At 51.8% G+C, this 26,434-nt stretch overlaps 1 protein-coding gene across 3 annotated transcripts in view; it reads right to left on the bottom strand.

Annotated features, from left to right (window-relative positions):
- Positions 1-26,120, bottom strand: part of GJC2 (gap junction protein gamma 2) — a 38,042-nt gene extending 11,922 nt beyond the window's left edge. The window contains exons 1-3 of one of the 3 annotated variants that reach the window (XM_088178575.1): positions 25,975-26,120; positions 23,737-23,814; positions 21,102-21,205 (exon numbers count right to left, since the gene is read on the bottom strand). The gene's annotated coding sequence lies outside the window, so the exon portion shown is untranslated. Of the gene's footprint in view, positions 1-14,156; positions 14,434-19,103; positions 19,417-21,101; positions 21,206-23,736; positions 23,815-25,974 lie in introns of those variants that run through there. The other 2 variants (XM_088178480.1, XM_014873762.2) reach the window with 2 other exon arrangements.
- Positions 26,121-26,434: the final 314 nt, after the last annotated feature.

The raw sequence follows: 26,434 nt of genomic DNA, 5'->3' as shown, positions 1-26,434 counted from the left end.
AAGAGAGGAGACAGAGGGGAAAGTCTGTGATGGAGCTTTGTATAATCCTGGCTGCTGCTGGGAGTCACCTCTCCAAGCCACCTCTCCCCCAGGCACCATTTTCATGTTTCAGTGCTGGGATCTATACATATTTATTTAAATGTCCCATTGAAATGAATAAGTGCTGTCACCAATGGTAATGAGACCTGGTGTAACATCTCCCTGCTGCATCAGGGATGAGGAGTGACCATAATCACCCACTCTGAGCACAAACCTACAAAGCTCTGTGCTGACAGGTCATTTTCTTCTCTAATTTTCCTCTTTTGAATGTTCATTTGTTCAGTTTTTAAACTAAATATGCAATGAAGGTATGCATCTTTGTGCAAATGAGAAGCCTGTTTTTAAAACAAAGCCCACTGTGTTGAGACAAATGTGACAAAATTGGAATAAATTAAAAATGCCAACATTTTACCTTATTGATTATTGTTGGATTTGGGCTTTTGAGATGATGGAATTTCCCATCTGAGAAGCAAAAATGATTGAACACCACAAGCCAGAGCAAAATGTGGAGCAGCAGTTTTAGTTCTTTTTCCTCTTGGGTTAACTTCACTAAACTTTTTTCCCTGACTTTTGGACGTGGGATGCAGGACTCATCCTCACTTTTGGTAGCTGGGGGTGCCATCCACTTTGAAAGGGATTTGTGATGGAAATTTTGGTAAAGGCACTGCTAAAAAGGAATACTGGGATTTGGAACATATTCTTTCCCCTTTTGCACAGACTAAAAACCCACAGAACTATGTCATTATTCTTATTTGCCAGTAATTTGGTGGCAGTTATGGGGAAAAAAGGGATCTGGAAGCCTCCAGCTTGGTCAGAGAGTGACAGAGTGACAAGGGAGGCACGCTGAGGTTTTATCCCCTTCAAGCTGGGCTGCAGGGATTGACACCCCCTTCCTCAATGTGTCCTCCTCTCCTCCACCCCCTCTTCTGCTTTCAGAGCTGCTGTCCCATGAGCACACAGGTGTGGGGGGATCCATGGGTTTGGAAGAGGATTTGGGCTCATTTTCAAACAGTTTGGTTCAAGGCAGCGCTGCAAATTTGGCATTTCTGGTGGCACGTGCCTGGCTGGCAGGACAAGGTGAGTGGAGCACTGTGGGGAATCCCAGAATGGTTTGGGTTGGAAGAGACCTTAAAGATCCTCCAGTTCCACCCCCTTGCCACGGGTGGGGACACCTTGCACTGGAGCAGGTTCCTCAGACCAGAGGTCCCAGTATGTGTCCCACTGGGACATCTCCATTTGCATTTCCTGCTGGGAAGGAGGCCACCAGCTCCCATGGGAGCTCCTTCTTCAACACCTGGAGTCTCCAGAACCTTCAGCAACCCCAGCTGTGTCCCCAAGGACCCAAGCTGTGTCACTGCCTCGAGCTGGGCCACATCTCTTGTGTGTTTTTGGGTCAGGCCAGCACCTCCCAGCAAGGATGGAAGCACCATACTGGGATAGAAGTTGGGTTAATGGGTGTGGGGACACACCTGGGGACAGGAACAGCCCAATTCCTCCTGAAACAGAAACACAACCAACAACTGCACGGGTGGTGGGATCAAGGACAGCGTGGCTGTCCCAGGGAGCTGTTCAGGATCTGGGAGGCAGAGGCAGGAGGGAGCAGGTGGGAATAGCCCCAGTGCTGCTGGACTCAGCTGGGCCAGCCCAGGGCCTCCAGGCTCTGCTTTCAGCCCCACCACACTCCCTGATTTAACACCAGAACCATCCCAGTTGTGCAAACTTCTTCCCTCCTTCACACAGAGCTTTGGGTGCTCTCCAAGATTTGGGGCTAATCAGGACTCACATCCTAAGAACTCAGCCAGAACTTTAACTCTCTTGAACAAACCAATTTACAAGCAGCAGAAAAAGCTGTGCCAGGGTCTGTTGTTAAAATCTGCTTCACCACAAACATCTGTGTGGACTTTTCAGGGCAGTGGTGACAACAAGCCCAACGCAAATGTGTCATTTGAAGGACAGAAAGGCAAAATCTCTACTTATTCATCATCAGGTTGATTTTCTCACGCATCCAGCTCTGCTTGTTGGATGAACTCAAGAAGGTTTTGATCTGGAAAAGAATTATGTGGTTGGTCTCTGGCTCTTTGCAAGGATGAAACAGGGAAAATCTGGTCTTACACATTTTTCCAAAGCCCGTGGGGATTTTGGCTGAATAATGCAAGACTGTTTGAAAGCGAGGTGAAGGATGTTTTCCTTCATGCACTCTGAAAATGTAAACTCTGGCTCTGAGCTGCCATGACATTTGGACCACAGTTATGCCTCAGTTAGCACAAAGATAGGTCAGAAAATGGAATTTCTGTGAAGTTTGCATTGGTTTGTGCCTGGAGCCAGAAGTCAATGCTGTTAGCAGAATACATAATATTTTTGCTGAAAAACAGGGAAAAGTTTCCTCCAGATATCGCTGGCTGATGACTGTGGAAAGGTAAAAGCACTTCACTTTGAAAATGACCTAAAAACTTATCTGATATGGTTAAATAACAATAAGATTTAAATTCTAAAGAACAAAAGCCCAGAGGAAATATTTAAACCTGAGCTGGAGAGCAGAAGCGATTTATTCCAGCCCTTCCCAGCTGAAAATTTCACTGCCATGGACACATTCTTGAGAAAAAATTCAGTGCTGAGAAAAAAAACACAATTTTTTTTCTGAAGGGAGCCTTTTTTGAGGGGAGATGACACAGGGGATGTACTGAGAGGTGGCAAGAAGGGACCCAGGTGGAGCCTTGGAACGTGGCTCAGCAAAACTCTTTATAGCATGTTTCATTTTTCCCCAGCATCTATTCCTGCTCCAAAGAAAACATCTGCCTCGATAGCCAGAGGTCAAATCGAGCCATTATTCCCTCCTCTATTTGCTTCCCTTTCCTGAAGGAGCAGTGGGAATGAAAGGGCATCTCCGACCCCACCCGTCGGGGTTATCCCTGCAGTTGGAGCTGCCCCTGTTTCTCCTGAAATCCCATCGTGGCTCCCTGAGCTCTCATAACAGGAAACAATAAAATTTCCACTCGGTGTTGCCAGCCCTGTGAAGCCAAGCCAGGCTTGACTTGCTCTAGACCTCCCTGAACTTGTACAAAAGGGTGAAAAAAAAAAATTTACAACAATTCAGTTAAAACCAGAGGAAATCCATCCCCGGGCCATGCAAAAGTTCAATGTTCATCTCCTCCATCCACAGTTCACCCCACAGCAGTGCCTTAATGCAGGTGGGGGCAGAGGAAAAGGGTCAGGGTGTATGGGAAAGGTTGGGGAATGCTGGAAAAAAAAAAAAAAAGGGAAGTGGACACATTTTTGGCTGCTCCAGAAAGGTGTGGGTTTGGTGGTTTTTTTCCCCTCACACCTGTGGATGGGCAGAGATGGAGTGTTGGGAGGGAGCTTGGAAGAGCCCCAGGGAAAGGGGTCAGGAGAGGCTGGAAGCCCATCCACAAATTCTGAGCTGCATTCAAGAGCTGCTGGGTGAGGTCCCTGCCTGGTGCCAAGTGGATGAAAGGAACATTTTCCCTATTTTTCAGCTACATGAAAACCACATTCCCAGTGTGTCAGTGCAGGAAAAGGGAAGGGATGGGAGCAGCAACACCTTAAGGACAGCTTGAGCATAAAGACAGCAGCCCCCAAAGTGGAGCAGTTCTGTCCTTGGGACCCACACAAGCAAAGCACAGGAAAGACCTGGAGATGTTGGAGAGATCCAGGGGAGACCAAGGAGATGCTCCAGGGCTGGAGCCAGGCTGGGAGAGCTGGGAATGTTCCCCTGGAGAGGAGAAGGCTCCAGGGAGAGCTCAGAGCCCCTGGCAGGGCCTGAAGGGGCTCCAGGAGAGCTGGAGAGGGACTGGGGACAAGGGATGGAGGGACAGGACACAGGGAATGGCTCCCACTGCCAGAGGGCAGGGATGGATGGGATATTGGGATGGAATTCCTGGCTGGGATGGAATTCCCAGAGAAGCTGTGGCTGCCCCAGGATCCCTGGCAGTGCCCAAGGCCAGGCTGGACAGGGCTTGGAGCAGCCTGGGACTGTGGGATGTGTCTCTGCCCATGGCAGGGGTGGAACAGATTGAGCTTTAAGGTCCCTTCCAACCCAAATCATTCCATGGTTCTTTGAAAGCAGGACATGCTCAACACTTCCTCCAGCTTTCCTCACCAATCTCCTCTTCAAACACCTGCAATACTCACAGGTTTTGTGTGTGGAAAATGCTTTGCAGTGTCACAGTCAGGCTGCTGACCCTGAAAGTTTGACTCTTAAATTTTTCCCAGAAGTTCCAGTGGAAAAAGTGATGGTGTCATTTCTGTCATCACACACCTCATCCACGTCAGACACAGGGACAGCCACTGCAGCAGATGGCACGACCTGTTCACACCCAGCCAAGACAGCCATGAGAAATGGTCCAAAGTTATTTAATGTTTTCATCTTCTTTCAGATAACAAGAGACAGGACAAGAATAAACAGCCTCAAGTTGCACCAGGGGAGGTTTAGATTGGATATTAGGGAAAAATTCTTCACAGAGAGAGTTGTAATCCCAGAATGGTTTGGGATGAAAGGGATCTTAAAGCCCATCTTGTTCCAACTCCCTGCCATGGCAGGGACACCTCCCACTGTCCCAGGCTGCTCCCAGCCCCAGTGTCCAGCCTGGCCTTGGACACTTCCAGGGATCCAGGGGCAGCCACAGCTTCTCTGGGCACCCTGTGCCAGGGCTCACCACCCTCACGGGGAAGAATTTATTCCTAATATCTCATCTAAAGCTACTCTCTATCAATTTAAAGCCATTCCCCCTCGTCCTGTCCCTCCATCCCTTGTCCAAAATCCCCCTCCAGCTGTCTTGGAGCCCCTTTAGTCACAAGAAAGGGATCCAAGGTCACCTTGAAGCCTTCTCTTCTCCAGGCTGAACAATCCCCGTTCTCTCAGCCCTTCCCCACAGGAGAGGTTCTCCATCCCACCCTGGTGACCCTCCTCTGGTCTCTCAAACCCATCACCCACCACAAGGGCTCTGCTTGCAGGAGCTGAGGGGAAGCTCAGGTAGCAGGACTTGTGAGATAAGACAAAATTTTACCCAAACCATAATATCTGAAACACCAAACCTTTCTGCAGATTCCAACACTCACTGCTGGGATATCTATTTTATCTAGTTCCCAATCTTTTGGCTTTGGAGAAGCCTCTGACTTGACAGGTCAGACAGAGCCATAACAGTGAGGCTGCTCCATGATCCAAGTGTGCAAATGGGGACAAGGGCTGGGAACAGCTGTCAAACCCTTCTCTCCACCATGTAACCCATCCCTGTGCCCTCCCCAGATAAACCTGCTGCACACTTGCCACCCCAAATCACCAAAATGTCCTCCTGAGCTCAGCCCCCTGGACACCAGATTTTCTTTATGGTAATGAAATCTTTATGGTAAAGAAATCCAACATGAACTTTATATATTGAAAATACATATTGAAGACAACAAGAAGTTCCCCAGAGAGGTTGTGCCCTCCCCATCCATCCCTGCAGCTCTTCCAGACCAAGCTGGATGGGGCTTGGAGCAGCCTGGGATAGGGGAAGGTGTCCCTGGCAGGGGCTTGGAATGAGATGATCTTTAAGGTCTCTTCCAACCCAAACCATTCTGGAATTCTATGAAGACAAGAAGGAAAATGCAATAGTCCAAGGCACTTAGATGTGACTTGTTGCCCATTTCCCCATTACTAATTAGACCTAAATAGAGTTAAAAGGGAAGACAGAGTTTCAAGAATGAAAAATAAGGCAGCAAATGGGTTGGATGGGCTCTTGCCAGCTGTTCTTAGATAACAGACAAAACAGAAAATAAGGCAAAAAAGGAAACATTATTTCCACAAGTGCTTTCCTACCCTTCTGGCCGGGTTCCCAGCACGACCAGGGCAGGTTTCTGAGATATTTCATTCCACCAATATCACCAGCAAATATTTAATAACCTCTTAGGTAATTAAGCACAGATTCAATTGCTCAGCCAGGTTTTTGTGCAGAAAGGAGGAGGATGAGAGAGAAATGCCCAGAGGAGAGCCCAGGGCTGGGTGAGCAGCACGGTACCTTCCCAGAGCTCCAGGATGGAGCAGCAGCGAGGGCTGCAGGTCCTGATCCAGTGAGGGTCTGATCTGAAGGCCAGCAGGGGCTGGAACAGGGACAGGAACCTTCCTGGACCTGTTTACATAGGTGGCCCCCACCCGCTGACGCTGCAGAGGTCACAGGCTCCTGCCTCACATCTGGACAGTGCCAAGTCCCCCGTGCCAAGAAGGGACACCACGTGTCTGTCCATCCCCAGCGCTGTCTGTCCATCCCCAGGGCTCGGGGGGCTGGAGGGGGATTGGATCAGGGTCCCTTTCTCCCCTCAGGAGTGGGACATGGGGAAGGTGTCCCCAGGCTGGCATCCAGGTGGGAACAGAGCCAGTGCCAGCTGGCCCTGGGCCACGCTGCTGCTCAAAGCAAAGGCTGACCCTGAGATCTGCAGTGCTGGGGAGCTTTGGGCATCCAGCAGGGCTCCAGCAGCACCTTCTGCCCCTCCTCCACCACACTGGGCATAAGCACACACCTGCCTGTCAGCCAAACCCTACACCACAGCACCAAACCCTACAGCAATACCACAAAAACCTACACTGGCACCACCAACCCTACACCACAGCACCAAACCCTACACTAGTACCCCAAAACCTACATAAGCACCACAAAAATCTACACCACACCATCAAACCTACACGTTTTTGTGGTGCTGGTGTAGGGTTGGTGGTGCCACTAAACCTATACCAGCACCACCAACCCTACACCAGCACCCCAAAAATGTACCCTACACCACCAAACCCACACCACACCACACAAACTATAGCAACATCCCCAAACCCTACACCAGCACCCCCAAACTCTACAACAGCACCAACAAACACAGAACACTCAAACCTCGAAAAACTACCCTACACCCCCAAACCTACACCAACACCACCAAACCCTACACCACACCACCAATCCATACCCCACCTTCACCAAACCCTAGAGCATTCCCCAAACTCATGGTGTGCCAGGCTGGGGCCATGATCCCAAGGGTTTTCCTGATCCCATCATGCTCCAGGACAAGGAAGATGTTCCCAAACTTGCTCCTTGTCCTGTCCTACCAAAGGATGGACCAAGCTGGTTCCAGCTGCCCAGTTGCCTTCACCCCACACTGTGCCAGGATGAAAGGAGCCAGGAGATCTGGGCTGCAGCCAGGGGATCATTATGGGATGGCACCTTCCTCCCTCTCCTCCCCAGACAGGATCCATTGCACGGCCCCAATGCAGGAGCACATAATCCTTTCCAGCTCACCCCTTAATGAACACCATGGGGCTGTGCAGGTCATGGAATCACAGAATCCTAGGATTGTTGTGGTTGGAAGGGACCTCTGGAGATCACCCAGTCCAACCCCATTGACAAGGCAGGGTCACCTGGAGCAGGTGACACAGGAACTCATCCAGTTTGGGTTTGGGATGTCTCCAGAGAGGGAAAATCCCTTCCCTCCCTGGGCAGCTGTTCCAGAGCTCTGCCACCCCCCATGGGAGGAGGTTTTTCCTCACGTTGAGGTGGAACTCGCTGTGTTTTTGTTGATGGCCATTGTTGATGGTCACCCCAACATTCCTGGGGATGTCACCAGTCCTGTGGGGACAGCACCACTGGCTGCCCACAGCCAGCTGTGCTCCAGATGAGCACACACTCTGAGCCCAACAGGTTGCTCTGGGCAATGAGCAGCAGCAAAAAAGCTGGAGAGAAGAAAGGATAATATGGAAAAGAAAGGATAATATGGAACCCAGCTGTGAAAACAAAGATTAAACCCCTCTGAGCCTACGACCTCCTTTGGCCGATGTGCAGGGAAAAAACGCGCCAACATCAATTCCTCCCCCCACGTCCATCCAGCTGGGAATTTTTCATGAATGAGCACGTTGAGGCGGAAGGGGAAGGCAGGAAGATGGAGGAGGAGGAGGAGGAGGAGGAGGAGGAGGAGGAGGAGGAGGAGGTGGTGGACAGCCCTTCCATGGCTGTTACACAGGGGAAGCTGCAGCTCGTGGCTGCGGGCTGAGCCAGCAACGCTGCTGAGCTCAGGGCTGATCCACAACCTGAGACAAGGGGCACCGAGATGAGACTCCTGTCTTTGTTTTCAGGTTGGTCATGAGTGCAGAGATCTTCCCAAGGCAGCACCAGGCCCGTGGGTGCAGGTTTTGCTGGAGAAAGGAACAGCTCAGGTGAGCCCTGCACTGCTCACACCAAACCCTCCATCACCCCCGGCAAGAGGGGAGCTCCTGCTGCCAGGGCAGGTAGCCCTGGTGAATCTGTCTGGTTCCCAGGGATGCCTGAAGCTGCACTGTGAGGCTGAGGATGGGACACAGAAGATGTTTCAGTCATGGTTTAATTCACAATAATACTAAAATCCCTCCATGACGTGCAGCAAGCCCCTTCCCAGGCTCCCAGTCTGGTGCTCACATTTCTTCCACACTTTCTGCCAGCCCAGGGCTGGTTCAGCCTCCTCTGCTAAGTTTAGAGAGGCAAACAGCACAGAAAACGCTGTGCTTAGGAAAAAAACCCTGATTCTCCTTCACTTAGTGATAAATAGACCTTTAAAATGCCAAGCCAGAGTCTCTGACCTCCAAGAAGTTTTTAGGACATGTCTCAGTTTGTTGCTGCTCAGCTGAGGTGTGGTGATCACTGGTTGGGCACCCAGACCACCACATTTCAATATTCCAGGACATATTTCAATATTTCAATATTCCAGGAAACCCCCTTATAATTTTCTGGCGTTAAAATCTGCAGTCACTGACCCTGGCTTTTACCAGAAGCTGAGGAAAGGTGATGAAGTTGTGGGAGGCTCTTCTTGAAAATTCACTCTGTCCATCTCTGGTCCTTTCCCTCCCTTCCTCTCCAAGTCATCCACCCTTCAGCCTCCAGACAGAAATAATTAAGAAACCACACCACCATCTGTGTTTCTGAGAAACTTGAAGAAACAACTTAACATGAACCAAACCCCCAAATTGTGTCCTGCTGGGAGGCCTGGAGCCAGAGCAGCAATCCCACACATGACTGGTGGCACCTGACTCACTGAGCTGTGATAAATACGGAGCCTCTGAGCTCCCTTGTGTCATTTAAAAGCAGATCTGCACCCACTGTCATCTTTTTTCCTGGCTGCTTTTTGGTCCCTACTGACCTCAAAGCCTTGGAGCCTCCACTTGAATCCTCTGGAGCTCATGTCAGTGCTGCTTGGCCAGCTCTGTGCTGCCTCGAGGGTGACTCCAGGCAGAAATGAGCAGGAGAACTCTATTTCATGCCCTTTATTCCCTATTTCACCCCTGTGTCACACAGGGGATTAACTCTGGTGGTGGAGTGCTTGCTCAGCATGTGGAGGTAATGGGATTGGTGCCTGCATTCTCCTTCTGGGAGCCAGATGATCTTTAACATCCCTTCCAACCCCTGCCATAGGACTCTGTGATTTTATCTTTTCCCAAAGGGAACAAGGGAAATATTGTTTGTGTCTTTTCTTGAGCTGTCAGAGTCCTGCAAACCAAGACTGTCAACACCAGACACAGCCCTGGGATGGAGGGGGGCCAAAATGGGGGACAGTATCCAAAACTAAGCCCGGGATGTCCCATAGAAGGTTTCTCCCATGGCATTGTCACCCTGTCCCACATGGGACCTGCTCCCAGCCAGCTGCATCATTACCTCCTGCATGGATGTCCCTCTTCTGCAGTGACAAAATTCCATATCATCATGGAATGACCCCAGACCCCTCTTTGTGTCCATCCCCAGTTTTCACTTGTGCTGCTGGCCCCAAAAGTGAGCAGGCTTTCTCCCTGGCACACCCTATCCCAGCAGCCTCAGCAGAGCAGATCCAGCCCTTGTCCTGCTGCTGCCCATTCAGAGCTCCTCACTCCACCCTTCCCAAAAATCCCGCTGACCAAGTGGGATTTCTCCTTTGGCCGAAGCCCTTCTTTGCTGCTCTCCATTTAATTGCCAAGAATTTCCAAAACCTGGCGGAAAATTAGAGAACCAGCAAAACCTGCCCTGCCTTGGAGCTTGTTTCCTGCCAGCCATCCTCTGTCAGGCACTGGGAGCAAAATATTTCGGCCCTTTCCAGGCACTAAATCAGCCTGCTGGACTCACAACGGGGGCAACTGAACTACACCTAGTTCCAGCTATTGAAATGACGGCAGCAGCCTCCATCCCACAGGAACTGACCCCTCTGCTGCTGCTGGAAGTGCCCCTGACATCCATTTCCAGACGTGTTTGTGGAGCCTGGAGCCAGTGCACAGCCAAGGGTGGAGGGCTGCAAGCTCAAAGGGGCTGGAGGTGGCATGTGGGGTGTTCAAACCAAAGGAGAAGCCAAAAGCTTCGTGGAGGGGTGGCCTTGCTGGATTAGTCCTACCAGACTAATCATTAAGGGTCATTAAGGTTGGAAATGAGATCTAAGATCATCAAGTCCAACCATTAAGCCAGCACTGCTGGGTTCACCTCAAACCATGTCCCCAGGTGCCACATCAATGTGTATTTGAACACTTTCCTGGGATGGTGGCTCCACCACTGCCCTGGGCAGCCCCTTCCAATGCCTGACCACCCTTTCAGGGGAGAAATTTTCCCTGATATCCAATCTACACCACCCCTGGTACAGCTTGAGGCCGTTCCCTCTCCTGTCCCTGTTCCCTGGGAGCAGAGCCTGACTCCCCCCACTGTCCCCTCCTGTCAGGGACTTGTGCAGAGCCACAAGGTCCCCCCTGAGCCTCCTTTTCTCCAGGTTGAACCCCTTTCCCAGCTCCCTCAGCCTCTCCTGGGGCTCCAGCCCCTCAGTGTCCTTCTTGTCATGAGGAGCCCAAACATGGACACAGAATTCAAGATGTCCCAGTAGTGCCAGCACAGGGGGACAATCCCTGCTCTGGATCCAGCCAGGTGTCAGCTGGTGGTTAGAATCAATGAATCAGAATCTGCACATCTCTATTCCAGCCAGAGAACCAGAGAACATCCAGATTGGAAGGGATCTGCAAGGACCATCGAGTCCAACACTCTCCAGTCACCACTGGAGTTCTACATTCAAAAACACCTGATGTGGTCACTGGGCTTCACAGGACTGAGAAATGGGGTCACCATGGAGGTCACCATGGGCTCCTCCTCCAGCACACAAGTCCACACACACACACCCAGCCCACCACCTGCCCCATCCTGGCCAGCCCCAAGAAGTCACTACTGCCCCAGCAGCTCTCCCTGCCCAGATTTCTGTCCAGCTCCCACTTTTGGAATTTTGGGTGCTTTGAATTGCACTTTGGGACATGACCAATTTCACCCTGCCTGTCCATACAATGTCCCTGTTAAATTATGGACAAGAAGGGAATTTGGGAGCATTCAGCCTCTCTGCCGTGCAATGGAAGGGGCTGGGTGAAATCTGCTTCCCTGGGCAGGTCTGTTTTTGAAAAGCAATTACTGGCAGAGAAGACCAAATCCTGCATTCCTCAGTGAAGGAATCTGGATGATGTCACCTCCTGCCTGGTGGCAGGAGCATTCCTGCCCTCTAGGCAGCCCCTGCCTTTCCTCCAAATATTTGTTTTGGCTGGTTTTTGGGAAGCTTCCCATTACAAGGAATAACAGCAGGATGGACTCTCCTACTGTAAGGTTTGTCCCTGAGCAGCACGTTCACAGGGCCATGGGTTAATAGAGGCTCACACGTGTCAGCCAAGATTTTACTGCCAGTAGCAGAAGTGGGGGATTTGTTGGTTTTGTGTCTTCTTTGTTTTTTTTTTTCTTCTTTTATAATCTGTGTGGTTCAGTTCAGACTGAGAGATATCAGAAATCTCATAAAATAGGAGGTTTTCTGCTTCACTAAAACACTTTGAACCAAATTCTTTAAATTTTCTTGTATGTGTGACTGGACTAGAGGCACGTAGATGTGCTTGTAATGCTGTGCCTTTCTTTCCCTGCCTTCTTATTTGGATCCATCCAGCAGGATTCATGAGGTGCCTAATGCCAGCCAGGACCTTTCCTAAACAACTGGCCTGGAATAAAGTGCCCTTTTGCCTGGCAGGGGAGTCCCAAGAGATGTTTCTGGGAGAAGGGTTGCAGGGGTGTGGAGCAATTGTGGGGTGGTGTGGAGGCAGGACCGTGTGCCATGGTCTCCTCAAAAGGACAAAAGCTCTGTGGCATCCTCCAAGACTGGTTTTGAGGCACTTGGGTGGGATTTCATGGTCTAAACTTGGGTGGGCCACCCTCCCTGGAGCTGAGCACAGAGGAGCTGTGGCTGCTTCATCCCTGGAAGTGTCCAAGGCCAGGCTGGACAGGGCTGGGATGGTGGAAGGTGTCCCTGCCCATGGCAGGGGGTTGGAACAAGGGACCCAAACCATTCTGGGACTCTGTGACCTGCCTGACATCCAAGGACTGCTCTGGGACTCATCTCAGTTTCCAGCTCTCCACTCCTCTAGACTTCTCCACCTGCTCTCAGGAACCAGGAGAAGCAAAGCACACCCTGCTCAAGATGTGGCATCCCCCTGCAACTCTTTCCTGCTATTTTACATTTTAAACTGCCCAAAGAGATCCCCATCCCACAGCAAGGTGCTGTTCACACCCCATGGATCACCCACTTCTCCTTAGCTGCTGTGATGCTGGAAAAGGGAAGGTGAACATGACTGGAGGGATCAGGAGCTGATTTTAAAGTTGGTTTCTTATGGATAAATTCCTTCCCTATGCTCCAAGATGACCCATTGCTGGCACCTGAAAAAGTTTCCTACTCTCAGACTAATTCTGCAGGACTAATGGGAGAGGGATTAAGTGGAAAATGAAGAGCAGGAGGTTGTTTCTTGTGAGGGGCTCATGAGGTTCAATCACTCCAAATCCCACAGGTGATGATGGGATCTCACCAAGACACTGATTTCACTAAAACCTGAGCTGGAACACTGAGATCCTACAAAGACATGGGGAGAGGAGTGATGGGATGGAAACCATCATTTCCAACACCAGCACAAGGTGCTGCCCCACATCAGAGTGTAGTGTGGTTATAAAAAAAAAAACCAACACATTTAAGGAACTGCTTCTTTTCCCAAGCTGAAGTCTCTTGCATCTGCTGTTCATCTTGTTCTGTCAGGCTGTGGGCAGGGACAGGAGCCTGAGGCACCACGATCTGTCCCTCTCAGTGCCAGCTGTGACCTTCACGGGCAAAATGGCTCAACCTGGATGGATCCCACCCTGCTGATGGATGAAATCATCTCCTTTTCCCCCATGGGGACTGCAGGCAAGCAGGAGTCAGGCATTTTGCAGCCCCAGCCCTAAATCAACCCCTCTCCAATTAGCACAGGACTTTTTGTCATGGGCGCTCTGTTGTTTTTCAGCTCTGGTGATAAAAGGCTTCAGCGAACATTTCAAACCGTACATAAACTCCAGCCTGCCAACATAAACACCATAAAAACACTCCCTATAAATCAGAGCTCAGCCTTGCTAGAACTATTCAGATTCTCTGGAATGGCTAAAAAAATGTGCCGTGGGCTGCCAGGAGGCTCTGCAGCCACGAGAGGTGGGAGGCAGGGAGACAAGCAGGGTGAGAGTTTGCGAAAAAGCAGCTGCCCAGAGCTGAGCTTCCTCCTCATCCTCCCTCCCCGGGATCTCCGGGAGAGCTCTGCTCATGGAGGAATAAATAAAGGAGCTCCACGCCCACTCGTGTCCTGGCCAGCACACAAAACCTCGCATGTGTTTGCCCTTAGACACGGAATTTCTTGCAGAAAGCTGAACCTCTGAGCTGGCCACATCCCTCTCCTGTTTTCCAGGGTGTCCATCTGTGCTGTAACAACCAGGAGTAAGTTATCCCACACAGCAGCTTCAGGAGCCCCTACAGCTCATGCTGACCTTGAGGACGGGCACAGGAGATCAAAGCCGGCATTTGCCACCAGTTTTCCCTGATCTCCAGCACAACCAGCCTTGGCCAAACCCTATGGCAGCCCCCAGAGCCGAGCAGGGCCAGGCAGGCAGGGACCAGCCCCAGCTCTGCTCATTTTGCCATGAGTCCCACCCACAGAAAGACCAGCCCCAGGTCATCCCCCAGGCTGAAGGAGAGGGCACAGAATTCCTCCCTTCTCCCAAAAATCCCGACGGTCCATCTCCCTGCCCCAGGCATTCCCGGCTGAGCTTTGCTCCCCGGCTGGAGCTCCTCACCTCTGCATTCACACCGGGATGCCGGGCAGGTGTCCGTGCCCCGGGCAGGGATGTCTCATGCTCCACCAGGCCAGCACTCCCCAGCACACACCGCCTCCGTCCTCTGCAAACCTCTGCCTCCATCCAAGCAGGCGCTGAAGCTGCGGCTGATCTCACCCTGCGGCCCCGCAGCGTGGAAAATGCTTTGTCCGGGGATTCTGCAAGCCCGACCACCTCCCAGCAAGCCAAGCCGAGCATGCAACAAAGCCCCGTGAGAGGCAGCTTTCCTCTGGATGCCCTGCGAGAAGAGAAGAGGCTGCGGGAGCTGCGAGCGGCTGCTGGAGCATCCCCGGATCCCCGGCACAACGAATGGGTTGTGGCATCGGGGATGACCCTAAACACCTGCCCAGACCAGCCCTGGCACAGCCCCTGGGCTCTGGGCACTGAGGTCAGCACAAGGTCCTGGCCCTGAGGTCTCCCCTTTCCTGGGGGGTCCAACCACAGCTCCAGGGAGAAGCCACGAGGTTGTGTCTACAGCGGGGATTGCTTTGCAACGCCTGTGGCATCATCTTTTTTCTCTGTCTCTCTCCTCCCCTCCTCTTCCCCAGCACCGTTTTTCACCATCAGCGGGATGGGTTGTGACTGGGAGCGGCAGAGCCGGCGCTGGCTCCTTCCCCCGGAGCACCGAGATGCTCCCTGCGCTCCGATCGCATCGCAGGGCGAGCACAGCGCTGCTCCCGAGCCGCACAAATCGCCCGGGGCACCTGGCAGGGCTCACAGGGCCACCGGGTCACAGAGGCATCATCTGCTCTGAGAGAGCATCACTGGTGAGAGAACATCACTGCTCCGAGAACATCACTGCAATGAGAGCATCGCTGCTCTGAGAACATCACTGCTCTGAGACCATCACTGCTCTGATAGAGCATCACTGGTGAGAGAGCATCACTGCTCTGAGAGAGCATCACTGGTGAGAGCATCACTGCTCTGAGAGAGCATCACTGGTGAGAGAACATCACTGCTCTGAGAGAGCATCACTGGTGAGAGAACATCACTGCTCTGAGAGAGCATCACTGGTGAGAGCATCACTGCTCTGAGAACATCACTGCTCTGAGAGCATCGCTGCAATGAGAGCATCACTGCTCTGAGTGAACATCACTGCTGAGTGAACATCACTGCAATGAGAGCATCAGTTCTCCGGAGAACATCACTGCTGAGAGAACATCACTGCACTGAGAACATCGCTGCTCTGAGAACATCACTGCAATGAGAGCATCACTGCAATGAGAGAACATCACAGCTATGAGAGCATCAGTGCTCCGGAGAACATCACTGCTGAGAGAACATCACTGCAATGAGAGCATCAGTGCTCCGGAGAACATCACTGCTCTGGAGAGCGGCTCCTCCCCGGGGCTCCGAGCACAGACACGGGCAGGGGGAAGGAAACGAGGACGTTCATTCCTTAGGCAGCCTGGTTAACTATTTCTGTCTGGCAGCGCAGAGGAAAAGGGCTGGGCAGAGCCCTGAGTAAATCCATTGTCACCGGCAGGAAAAAAAGAAAAAAAAAAAAGATGATGAAAACGTGCCTAGAGGAAGGAATTTGGTTGGCTCGGGTTCATGTTTGAACCGGGTTCAGGTTTCCTAAGCGGAAGCTTCCGAAAGCGCGGCGGGTGTTCTCTGGGGCTGGAAGAGGGAGGGAAGAGTTTTTGGGGTGGTGGGATGGGTTAACTCTGCCTTGACCCAGAGGGTGACCCAGAAGGGATGGGGGCACCCAGAGATGCTCAGGGCTGGGCTGGAATGGGGACGAGCCCCATTTTCTGGGCAGTTTTGCCGTGATTTTGCCCATTTCCATCCCACTGCTGGTGCCGTCAGGGGCTCGCTGGCCCCCACGCTGTGTTTGAAAGGCGTTCACAGCGAGCAGACTCGCACAGCTCCAGTTTGAGAGGGTGGCAAAAAGGGTCAGAAATAACAACACAAAGCAGAGACGCAGCAGCGGGAGGTGCTGAGCTCCCTCCATCCTTGTTCTGCCAAAACGGAGCTGACCTCTGGGGAAAGGGGAAGGGTCTAAACCTCTCAGAAAACAGAGTTTTGTGATCTCACCAGCGTCCTGGCTCCTTCAGAGCTGCTGCTGCCACCCTGTCACCCCCCTGGTGCCGACGGGTCCCAGCTGGTGGTGGCAGCTCCCAGGGATGACGAGTGGGGAGTGTCATTAATGATCAGGGTGATGGGACCGAATTTGGGGGGTGGGAAGCAGTGCTGCTCTGTCGGGGATCCTCACAGACATCCCAAAAATATACCACGGAAGGACAAGATGAAACCAGAATAATTCCAGCCGGGTAGGAAATAAAATTCTCCCTGGCATGGGGAGCTGGTGGCACCTGCAGCTGCTGAGGGACCTTCAGCCTCTGCTGTCCTGTGAGTGCACAATTCCCCCTCAGCATTTCCCACATCTCACACCCACGGGCAGGCAGGAGATGTTGGCATCCCCCAGAGGATGGAGAAGGAGCAAAAAGTCAAATTGCAGAAGAGAGAGTGCAGCTCTTAGAGGAGCAATTCTGACCTGCTCAAGGGTCCTTAAAAAGTCACTTCATTCCTTGGGGACAGCTCAGGACACCTGAGGGTGGGACATGGGATCCTCACCTCCTGAGGATGCAGCCAGAGAAACAGTGGGACAACCCACAGCACCAAAATACGGGAGAGGCAGGGAAATAAACTAATTGCTCCAGCAAAGTTTATTCTCAAGTAGCTTAATTAATTAATAGGAGGAGGCTCCTCTTTTATCCATTTTCCCTGTCTTCTACTGCTACAGTCTCAGGTTGCAACAATGATGTGCAGAAATCCCACAAAAACTCCTTTATTTTCCCTTCCCTGGCAGCGAGGAGCAGAAACCACGTGGATTTTCACGGCTGATCACCACAATCTCCAGGGGACAGAGCGGGTCAAAGGGAGCTGGGCAGCCTTCAAAATGACCCTTGGGATGCTGGGATGGACATTGGGTGGAAGAACTCCAAGCAGGCCATAAATGACAGGAGAAGAGAGCTCTCCCTAGCACTAGGATAATTCAGGAGTATGGTGCACACCATCTCACAATGCTGGGGAAGGAGGGGTTTCCTTATGACACACACAGAAAAGAAAAAAAAAAAAAACCCTCCTGATATTTTGGTCTTGGACAAGACCCAAGGATTGTCTTGGAAATTGCTCTCCCAGCTTGCAGGAGGAGCAGATTCCCCATCTGCCTCATGGCCCTTTTTCCGTTCCCATTGTCTGGAGCTGGGTTATGTTGGGATTTCCTCCCTCTGACTTTCTAAGGAAGCTCTGGACACAAGGCAGGTGGCCCTCCTGTGGCATTCCAAGGAAATTTGGGTGAAAGGAGAAGGTGCCTGTGGCTTCCCAGGATTTAAGGGACTCAGTTTCCCTTTGGGGGTATGGGAGTGTTGGCACACCTCCCACCAGGAGAGGACACAGCTCTCTGCCATCAAGAAGAGCTTAAAAAAATTCATTAATCCAAGCTCTTGTGCTTGGGATAGATGGGAAAGGGTTTTTGGGATGGGAGGAGATGGAGAGAGGAATGTCCTCCCAGGTCACCTCATGAACAAGGGGGATCAGGAGTTCCTTCCAGCCCCTCTCTCCAGGAAATCTTTTGGACAAACACTGGTTGCAACTAAATCTGCAGAGGTTTGGAGGTAGAAGGGGCATAACTCAGGGTCATCCATCAGCCACGGGGAAGATCTTTAGGGTTTTAAACGATGGGAAAATTAAAAGCTGTGGAAATGCAAGAGCATCTCCACATGAGGTTCATGTCAGGAGTTTGAGGTGGGGATGAGGGATCCAAATTGGAGATCCCACCCCAGAGGAGCATCCTGGGTGTTTGGGAGCCAAAGGGGAGTTTTCACTCCAGGAGGGTTGGCCAAGAAGATGAGGCCACCAAGGAGCAGGTCCAGCTCCCACTGGTGATGATGCTGCTGACACCCTGTGCCTCAGTTTCCCCACCTGCACAGGAGGGAACACAGCCTTTGCAAGGTGGTTGGGATGTGAAGACGAAAACTGTGCTCACAGCCTTGGATCTTATTTTAAAAACAAGCCAAAAGCACCTTACAGTGAAGATAAACTTCCCATGAATTAGAGACACCAGCTGCAAATCCTCATCTCAGCTGGGATGAGCCCTGATGGGTGCTGCTCTCCAGCTGTGCCTGGCCCCAAAACCCAGCTCATGATGCAGGAGCAGGGGGATCTAAGCTGATGATCCCAAAGCCAGGAGGATGCAGATCCCCAAATTTGCAGGAACCTCAGGAATGTAACACAAGAAAATCAGAATCTGGTGGTCTGAGATAAGAGGAGGTTTGGGATAGGGACTGGCCAGGAGGTCCCAGAGCATAGAGGGGTTTCATAGAATCCCGAAATGGATTGGGTTGGAAAAGACCTTAAGGATCACCTCATTCCACCCCTTCCACGGGCAGGGACACCCTCCACTATCCCAGGTGGCTCCAAACCCTGTCCAGCCTGGCCTTGGGCACTGCCAGGGATCCAGGGGCAGCCCCAGCTTCTCTGGGCACCCTGTGCCAGGGCTCCCCGCCTTCACGGGGAAGAATTCTTTCCTTTTTCCGTGAGGAAAAAGCTAAACCACCGCCAGTTTAATCCCAAACTCCCTGGACGGGGTTTTGCACTGCCCTGAATGCTGGGAGATGATTCATGGCAGCGAAGTGTGCACAAACTGATGCCAAATAGGGATGTTGTGTGTCTTACCCCGGCAGGGCAGGCAACACACGAACATTCAACCTCAGCAAACGCATTTCCCACCCAAATAACTGGGAAAGGGCAGAAAATGAAGAGCAAGGAAGAGCAGGGTGGGATTGCAGCACAGGGAGGGGATCTGCGGAGTGCTGGGAACCAGCCAAGCTAAAAACCACCGGCAAAACATCAACACGGGGAGGAGGGAGAACGGAAAACAAAACAAGCACGAAAGTCACATACGGAGAAGCGTTGGGCTCGGTCCTTCCCAAAATTGTCCCATCCTGGCGAGCTGTGGATCCCTGGATCCCAGTTCCGTGCCGCTCCCAGCGCTGCTGTCCCCGCTCCCTCCCCGCCAAAACCTCTGACGTGGACACGGGAAAACTCCTCTGAATTTCAACCCCAGTGTTCGCTGGGACTCCAAGGATTCCTTTGGCTTCCCTTTATCTTATTTTTTTTTTTTTTTCGGTGTGATTTTCCTTCTCAGCGTGGATATAAAACGCCATAAATAAGAGAGTGAGCTGAATAACTCCAGAGCTAAGAGTGGTGCTTATGGAAAAAAAAAAAAAAATCAGATCATTCAAATAGTCGAAGGTTTTAGGGTAAAAATAGCAGAAAGAGCTCCTTGGAGGAGGAGAGGGAGGCAGGAAGTGGAGGTAAGAAATGTTTTCTTCTTGTTTGGGAATTCTTTTCCTTTCTGCTCCAAACCTGGTGGAAAGTTGGCTGCAAACTCTCGCTGTCCTTACAGCTACAATGAAACACTGCAGCACCACCAAAAAACGCCATTTCCCCCTCCAGTTTTTATGCCCAAAGCAGTGCCTGTTGCTGAAATTTAGTATTTTATTGTTTTATGTTGACCAGAGGCTCCTATCCCAGCCCCCTCTTCATCCCTGCTCTCTCTTCCCAACCCCGTTTTGCAGGGCAGGGGGAACAGCTGGAAGAGAAAACAGCTGGAAGGGGACAGAGGGACATTTTTCCTCCTCCCCCAGCCCCTCCTGCTCTCTGCCAGAGGGATTTTTTTTTTTCCCCTGCACATTTCTGCTGCAGAGGGGGGGATATTGCCCCGACTCAAACCCACAAACAGGGATTAAATCATTGCCCCATGCAGAGGCCACAACTTTTGGCACGTGGTCATCTGTCCCTTCCCATTGCCAACTCGCATGATTTTATGGCTGACCTCACAAAAATTGATGCTTTCCTTAAAGGCCCCGTGTTGTGAGGGGAGATTTGGCTTCCAGGAGTCCAAATCAGTGAGGTTTTACTCTCTGCAATTAAAGAAAACCCCAAAATAGAACAAATTTGGCATGAAGAAGGCCCTAAACCTTTAAAATCTGGTGGCTCTTCATCTCTTAAACCTATATGACCCTCAGCATGTCTTAAGCAGCTCCCACCATGTGAAACTCCTCCAAATAACTTGTTTTTTCCTGGTTTGAAGGAAATTTTAAGAGATGTCCTTGCTCCTCAGAACAGCTGGGATGGGCCAGCCAAGTTTTCATCCTCTAATTTAATTTCTCAAGTGTGTTTCTGCTCTCCAGCTGCTCTAGGGGAGGAACAAGCTGGGAACAGCCTGGCTGACTCTGCAGGGGTTGTGTGTTCCCAGAAGGAGTTTTCCAAAGGAAATCAGCTCCTAGGATGCTCCAGGGATGGAGGAGGAGGAGGAGGAGGAGGAGGAGGAGGAGGGAGAAGAGAGGCATCACCACAGCACTTGTTCCTGCAGCTGCTGCTGCCCTTGACACAGTCACGAGCCCAAAGTTCAGCCCAAATCCAAGGATTTCAAGGAATTTTGGGCAAGGAAAACACCCTCACCAAAAAATGGGTAGGGAAATCCTTAAATATGCTCCTAAAAAGATCTCAGCCCTGCTCTGTACCAGACTCAGAGCAAACTCTCATTCAGCCTTGTACAAAACAATTCCAAGCAAAATCCTGGATCCAAATGTTAAGGGATTGCCCAGACCCCAAGTGGAGTTGTATTTCTCCAACTCCATGTATCTTATGGAAATATTTAATGCAAAACATTTTGCAGGCTTAGGAAGGAATTATAATTTTCATGGCTCTCAATGCTGCCATAATAGATGCAGTATATAAAATATAATAAACACACAATATGTCACAAGGATCAATGAAACAATGACACGGCCTCCTGGGGTGAGGAGCAAATTTTGGTCCCAAATTCACAATGCCCCCCCAACCCAAAAAAAAAACCAAACCCCATCCTGGTTAGGGGTGAGGATGGAGCCTTACCTTTCACAGCCAGGAAAAAAAAAGGTGCCCGTGGAGCTGCGGATCCTCAGCACATAACCGGAGCCCAGGGTGGGGAGAAGCCCTGCAGCAGCACCAGCACAGCCCTGCAACAAAGCCAAGGAGGAAGAGGAGGAGGAGGAGGTGGTGGTGATTACCCCCGGGCATCTCTCTGCCAGGCACAATACGGCAGCGTGGCACTGTCCCCCTCAATGGCACCATTGTCCCCTCCCCAGCCACGGCTCCTGCGGGTGGTGGCACAGGGAGAAGCTGCTGCTCCTCGGGGAGATCCTAAAAGGTTTTGTCCCACCGTGGGAGAACAGCAGGAGGTTGTGTTTTGGGGGGAGGTTCCTCCAGGAGAGGAAGGAAATGGGATCTTGGGTGAAATAAATCGGGGGTGGGAGGATTGGGTTGAGAACAGGAGGTCACAGCTCACTGATAGAACAGAGGGATGCTCCCAGCAGGATTTTATTGGGATCCTTGCAGGAGTTTGGATGCTGCTTCCATGGGAAGAGCACACTGAGGAGCTGGAGAAATCTTAGAATCCCAGAATGGTTTGGCTTGGAAGTGACCCTAAAGTTAACCCAGTTGCAACCCCTGCCATGGGCAGGGACACCTTCCACTGTGCCAGGGTGTTCTAAGCCCCATCCAGCCTGGCCTTGGACACTTCCAGGGATCCAGGGGCAGCCACAGCTTCTCTGGGTAATGCAGTGTCAGGGCTGGAGGATGGAGTGCACAAGGAGAGGCTCAGCAAGGAGACTTCACCGATAAATACAACTCTTAAATGGGAAGGTGGTGAGAAAACAGAGCCAAAATATTCTCAGAATCACCTAAGGCCCAGAGAGGCAGCACATCCGTGGCAGCCGCAGTGGTGAGAATGCACAAGGGAAGATCCTGCCTGCCTTTGGAAACACCAGGAGCTGCTGCAAGAACACCAGTGCAATGTCTTCCCTATAGGGCAAAGGAGATCAGGCTGGAGTTCAGAAAAAAAACCCAATAAAGATCCCAGAGATGCCACCAGAAAGGCTATGGGGTGAAGCTGCAGTGGGATGACCCCAAAGAGCAGCAGCATCTGTGCTTGGGAAGGCAGACAGGGTGAATAAAACATTATGTATTAAAAAGGATATATGAAAAGGCAAATTAAACATAGATATGGTGCTGTGCTGGAGCCAGGCTGCTCCTGGGGATGCTGGCAGGGGCAGGGAGTGCAGGCAGCCCCCAGAGGAGGGAGCAGAGGGATGTTCCCAGGGATGGGTGGGCTTTGGGCTCGTTGGGCTGCAGCAGGAATGAGCAGTCAGAGCCCAGATGGATGGAAGGTGTGAGATCCCCTCCCTGCTCAGGGCACAGCCTGACAGACACTCACCCCACAGGCACCACCTCTGCCCTGGGCTGTGGCACCAATTTCCCCTCTCCACCTGAACTGGGGGGCTGTTTGTGCTGTTTTCTCCTTCCAGTCCACACCCCCATGTCCAGGAGGCATCACAGGATTTCAACCATGTCAAAGCAAGGGATGCAGCTCGTACATCCTGCACTTCCAACTAGGAAAAATAATAAATCTCCTCTATTTTCTCATCCTTATACCCAGCACATCCAGGTCAGCACACTGGAGCATTGCTCCTGGCTTTTTGATTTTTTTCCATCACCTCCATGCTGACTCCACATTAGGGAGCCAGGCCATCCTGAAAGTTCAGTGCCCACCACAGTGACACTTTGTTTTCCATCAAGACTTGATACAAACAGGAGCAGCAAACTCTGATCCTTCAGGGGATATCTGGAAATTAATGCTGGGCTGATGACATGGGCACCTTGCCTGTGCCTGTTGGACCCAGCTCTCAGGGGTCAACATGCCTTCAATAAAATAAACCCTTCTACATGGAAACTGAGGAATATATATCTATATTTGCCCAGCTCCAACTGGATACTGGAATTTTGCCTTTTCTGCCTCCCTTCTTTTTATCCCTTCTTTGCATCTCCAGAGATGGGGAAAGTAAAATCCAGAAAAACATCCTGTTCTCCCTCCTTTTTGTAGCTAGTCAGAGAGGAATCAGGCATCAGGAGGGAGGTGCATCCCCGATTCCACAAGCACCCGGTTGTTCCGGTGGCCGTACCAGTTGCCACGGCACAATGGGAATTGCAGATGGCTTCTGGTTATTTACAGGGCTGGAGTCATGTCCGGGACAAGCGGAGCCACAGCTGCTGCTGTTGGAAAAAGTCGAGGCTGTACTGAATTCCTGAGTTTGGGAGGCTGGGAGCAGGGAGGAGCAGGGTGAGGATGCCGGGCCGTGCGTGCCATCCCGGCCGGAGCCGCGGTTATGGATCGGCGTCCCGCGCTCTCCAGGGATGACACAGTTGCACACCCAGTCGATGTGGCTGACCCAAATACAGCAGCCAGCAAGGCAGGCACAGCCTGGCCCCTGAGCTCAGCATGGCAGAGCTCCCACGAGCACCCTGGAGCATCCAGGGATGCTCGGCAGAAAATTCCATCCTCCCACTCAGCTTCCTTTGCAGCAGCAGCAGCACGGGCAGAGAAAAGCCCTGAAGGAGAGATGGTTTGACCAAGAGATGCTGGCACGGATCCATTTGAGTCCCACATGGATCAGTTATCCCAGGGAGGGTGGTGTGGGATAATGGGACCTACCTGTGGTCAGTGTTGGTGGTGCTGGTCAGTCTCAGTGTGAGGTGGCAGCAGCTGGAGCGTGGTGGTCACCTCTCTGTCCTGCAGGACAGCACAAGGGACATCAGGATACCCCAGTATGGATCACACCACCCAGCCCAGCTGCAGCCTCCTGAAAAAAAGCCCAAGATCCATATGGCTGGGGAAATGCATCCCAAGCCCACCTCCCTCTGTTCCCACCAGTTCAGTGCTCTTTATCCACTTTGGAGCTGCCAAGGGTTTTTGCACCCTGCCAGACTGGGGATCACAGGCAGGTGGCTCCTCTATGGAGGGATGAAACCCCCAAATCCCTGCTCTCCTCTTTGCAGCCGTGCAGGCTGCTAGAGGATTTCCTAGAAGATTATAGATAGAGCAGGAAAGCTGTCTTTGCCAAAAAAAGGTGGGAATTACCAGCCTCCCCCATTGAACAGCCTCTCCAGAAGATCCCAGGAGTTTTTCCTCACAGGAAAACTTCTGGCAGCACTCAGGACACCCATGACACACCCTCCCCATGCCCCAACACGAGCACATCCCCTGACACTTCCATACCTGGGATGCTCAATCCCAGCACTGCTGTGGGAAATGAGTGCAGAGTGAGCCAGCACTGATGGACAAGCAGGAAAATCAGGATTATTCCTGCTCCTTCTTCCCCTCATTGCTCATTTTCTACGCCGGCTGCCCAATTATTTCCCAGGCCTGCTCTGCCCTGCGGTGCCTTTCTGCAGTGGCATGGAAGGAAGCCTGAAAATCAGAGCTGCCTCCAATGGCACTGAGATGCCAAGGAAAACCATGGCAAGGACGAGTCTCTGGACCATGGGCTCATCAGGATGGGGGCAAACGGGCTTTGGGCTAATGTTGGCTGCTTCAAGGTGTCCTGGAATGTGGCTCCAGCTTTTCTTGCATGATTTGGGCTTTGGGGACTGCCTGGATCCCTGCATATCATCCTTCCCAGGCAGGGTCTGGGTGCTGCTGGGTCATGACCTCTGAGTCCAAACCTCATGTTCGCTCCTTGAAGGAGAATTTCTATTACAGGAAAATTGAAAAATAGAGGGAAAATAATCAGCTCCTGCCCCAAAAGCAGCATGTCAGCCTGGATTCAGCAAAAAACAATGTGATGACGGCAAAGCAACAGCTTTGAAGCAGAAGTGCTACAGGGGGTTGTTATTTTCTTGGCGTCAGCTCCAAAATGTCCACAGCCTCAGAAAGGAGAGCTCCCAGGGCAGGTTTTATCCCAGCTTTTATCATCCCTTGCACTCCTCTTCCTTCCCCAGCATCCCCCTCCTGCAGGGATGTAGGTGCTGCCACGTTTCCCAAAGCATCTCAGCTGAAAAAAGCTGAAGTCTGTCCAAATTTATCTCAGTCTGACGGAACAGTGAATATATAGTTATATAAAATCCCTATTTCTGACGTTTCTGGAAGTAACCCAGAAGCAGGCTTGTTCCTTTACTTGGGTGTACCCCAAGATGGGAACAGCATCTTCCTGCCTGGAAGATCCAGGTGGGAAAATGGTCCTCCAGGAGGAGCATCTTTAATCACAGACAACCCCTGGGCTGGAAGGCTCCTGTATCCTCAGGTTCCCAGCCTGATCTCTCAATCCCAGCCCCACATGGAACACTGGGAGCAGATGTTTGCAGCGGTGGAGAACTCAGCATTTGACACCTGCCATGCTCAGTGTGGTCCTTGCCTGCCCCAGGGATGTGGGAATGGAATATCCCAATGAACCAGGACCAAACCCACGGATCCAGAAAGGCATTTGGGGCTGCAAACACAATTAACAAAACAGACATCCCATTTTTGACGGTGAAGGAATTAAACTCACTTCAACAAGTGCCAGCTTTGGGATTCCCTGCATGGCACAGCCCCTCCAAAATACCAAACCTGGAGAGGTGCACTGCTGACAGCACCCAAAATGACTCCCTGGAGATGCTCCACAGCCATGTCACCTGCCTGGGGACCAGCCTGGCTCCACCATCCACTCCCCTCCTGTGCTTCCCCTACCATCCCGATGGCGATCCCATCACCTCGGCATTCCAGGCATTCCCCATCTGCTCCATCACACCCAGCAGGGCACCCCACCAGAGCGGGACATTTCGGATTTCCCTCTCCCTCCCCTTCAGCAGGGAAGGAAGGGGGACACAAACGATCCGAAGGATTTGTTCTCCCCGTTTCCCAAGAGCTGCCACGCGGCTGGAGCATCTCCCCTCCATTCCCCGGTGCGCTCACCTGTCCCGCAGGGATGAGCCGGGGCCGGGCTGGCAGCAGGGATCCGCAGCGGGCAGCTGGGCACTTCCATCTGGTGACAGCCCCGCAGGTGCCACGCGGTGGCCGCAGAGCCCCGGACTGAGGCGGGCTCCGTGTCCTGCTCCGCTGCTCCAGCGCCTTCCCGCTGCCGTTCCTGCCATCTAGAGGGGACCTTTTCCCATTGCAAACGCGGCCCTCAAATTGTAACAAAATCCCACCATTCAGGAGGAAAAATCAAAGCCCAGCACTTGATGGCGCAGGAAGAGCCTGGACACAGCAGTTCACACCACAAATCCACACAGGATTTTCCTGCTTGTTTAGCCAATTCCAGAACCAAGCAGTGGGAAACCCACAACAACACGAATTGATATTTTCTAGGAAATGTAGGAAAGACGTATCAAACCAGTCCAAGAAAGAGAAATGATCAAAATAATAATCCAGT

This window comes from Sturnus vulgaris, chromosome 1, assembly GCF_052056855.1.
Source record: "Sturnus vulgaris isolate bStuVul1 chromosome 1, bStuVul1.hap1, whole genome shotgun sequence".
Classification (NCBI taxonomy): Eukaryota; Metazoa; Chordata; class Aves; order Passeriformes; family Sturnidae; genus Sturnus; species Sturnus vulgaris.
This window is presented reverse-complemented; position numbering and strand designations above follow the sequence as displayed.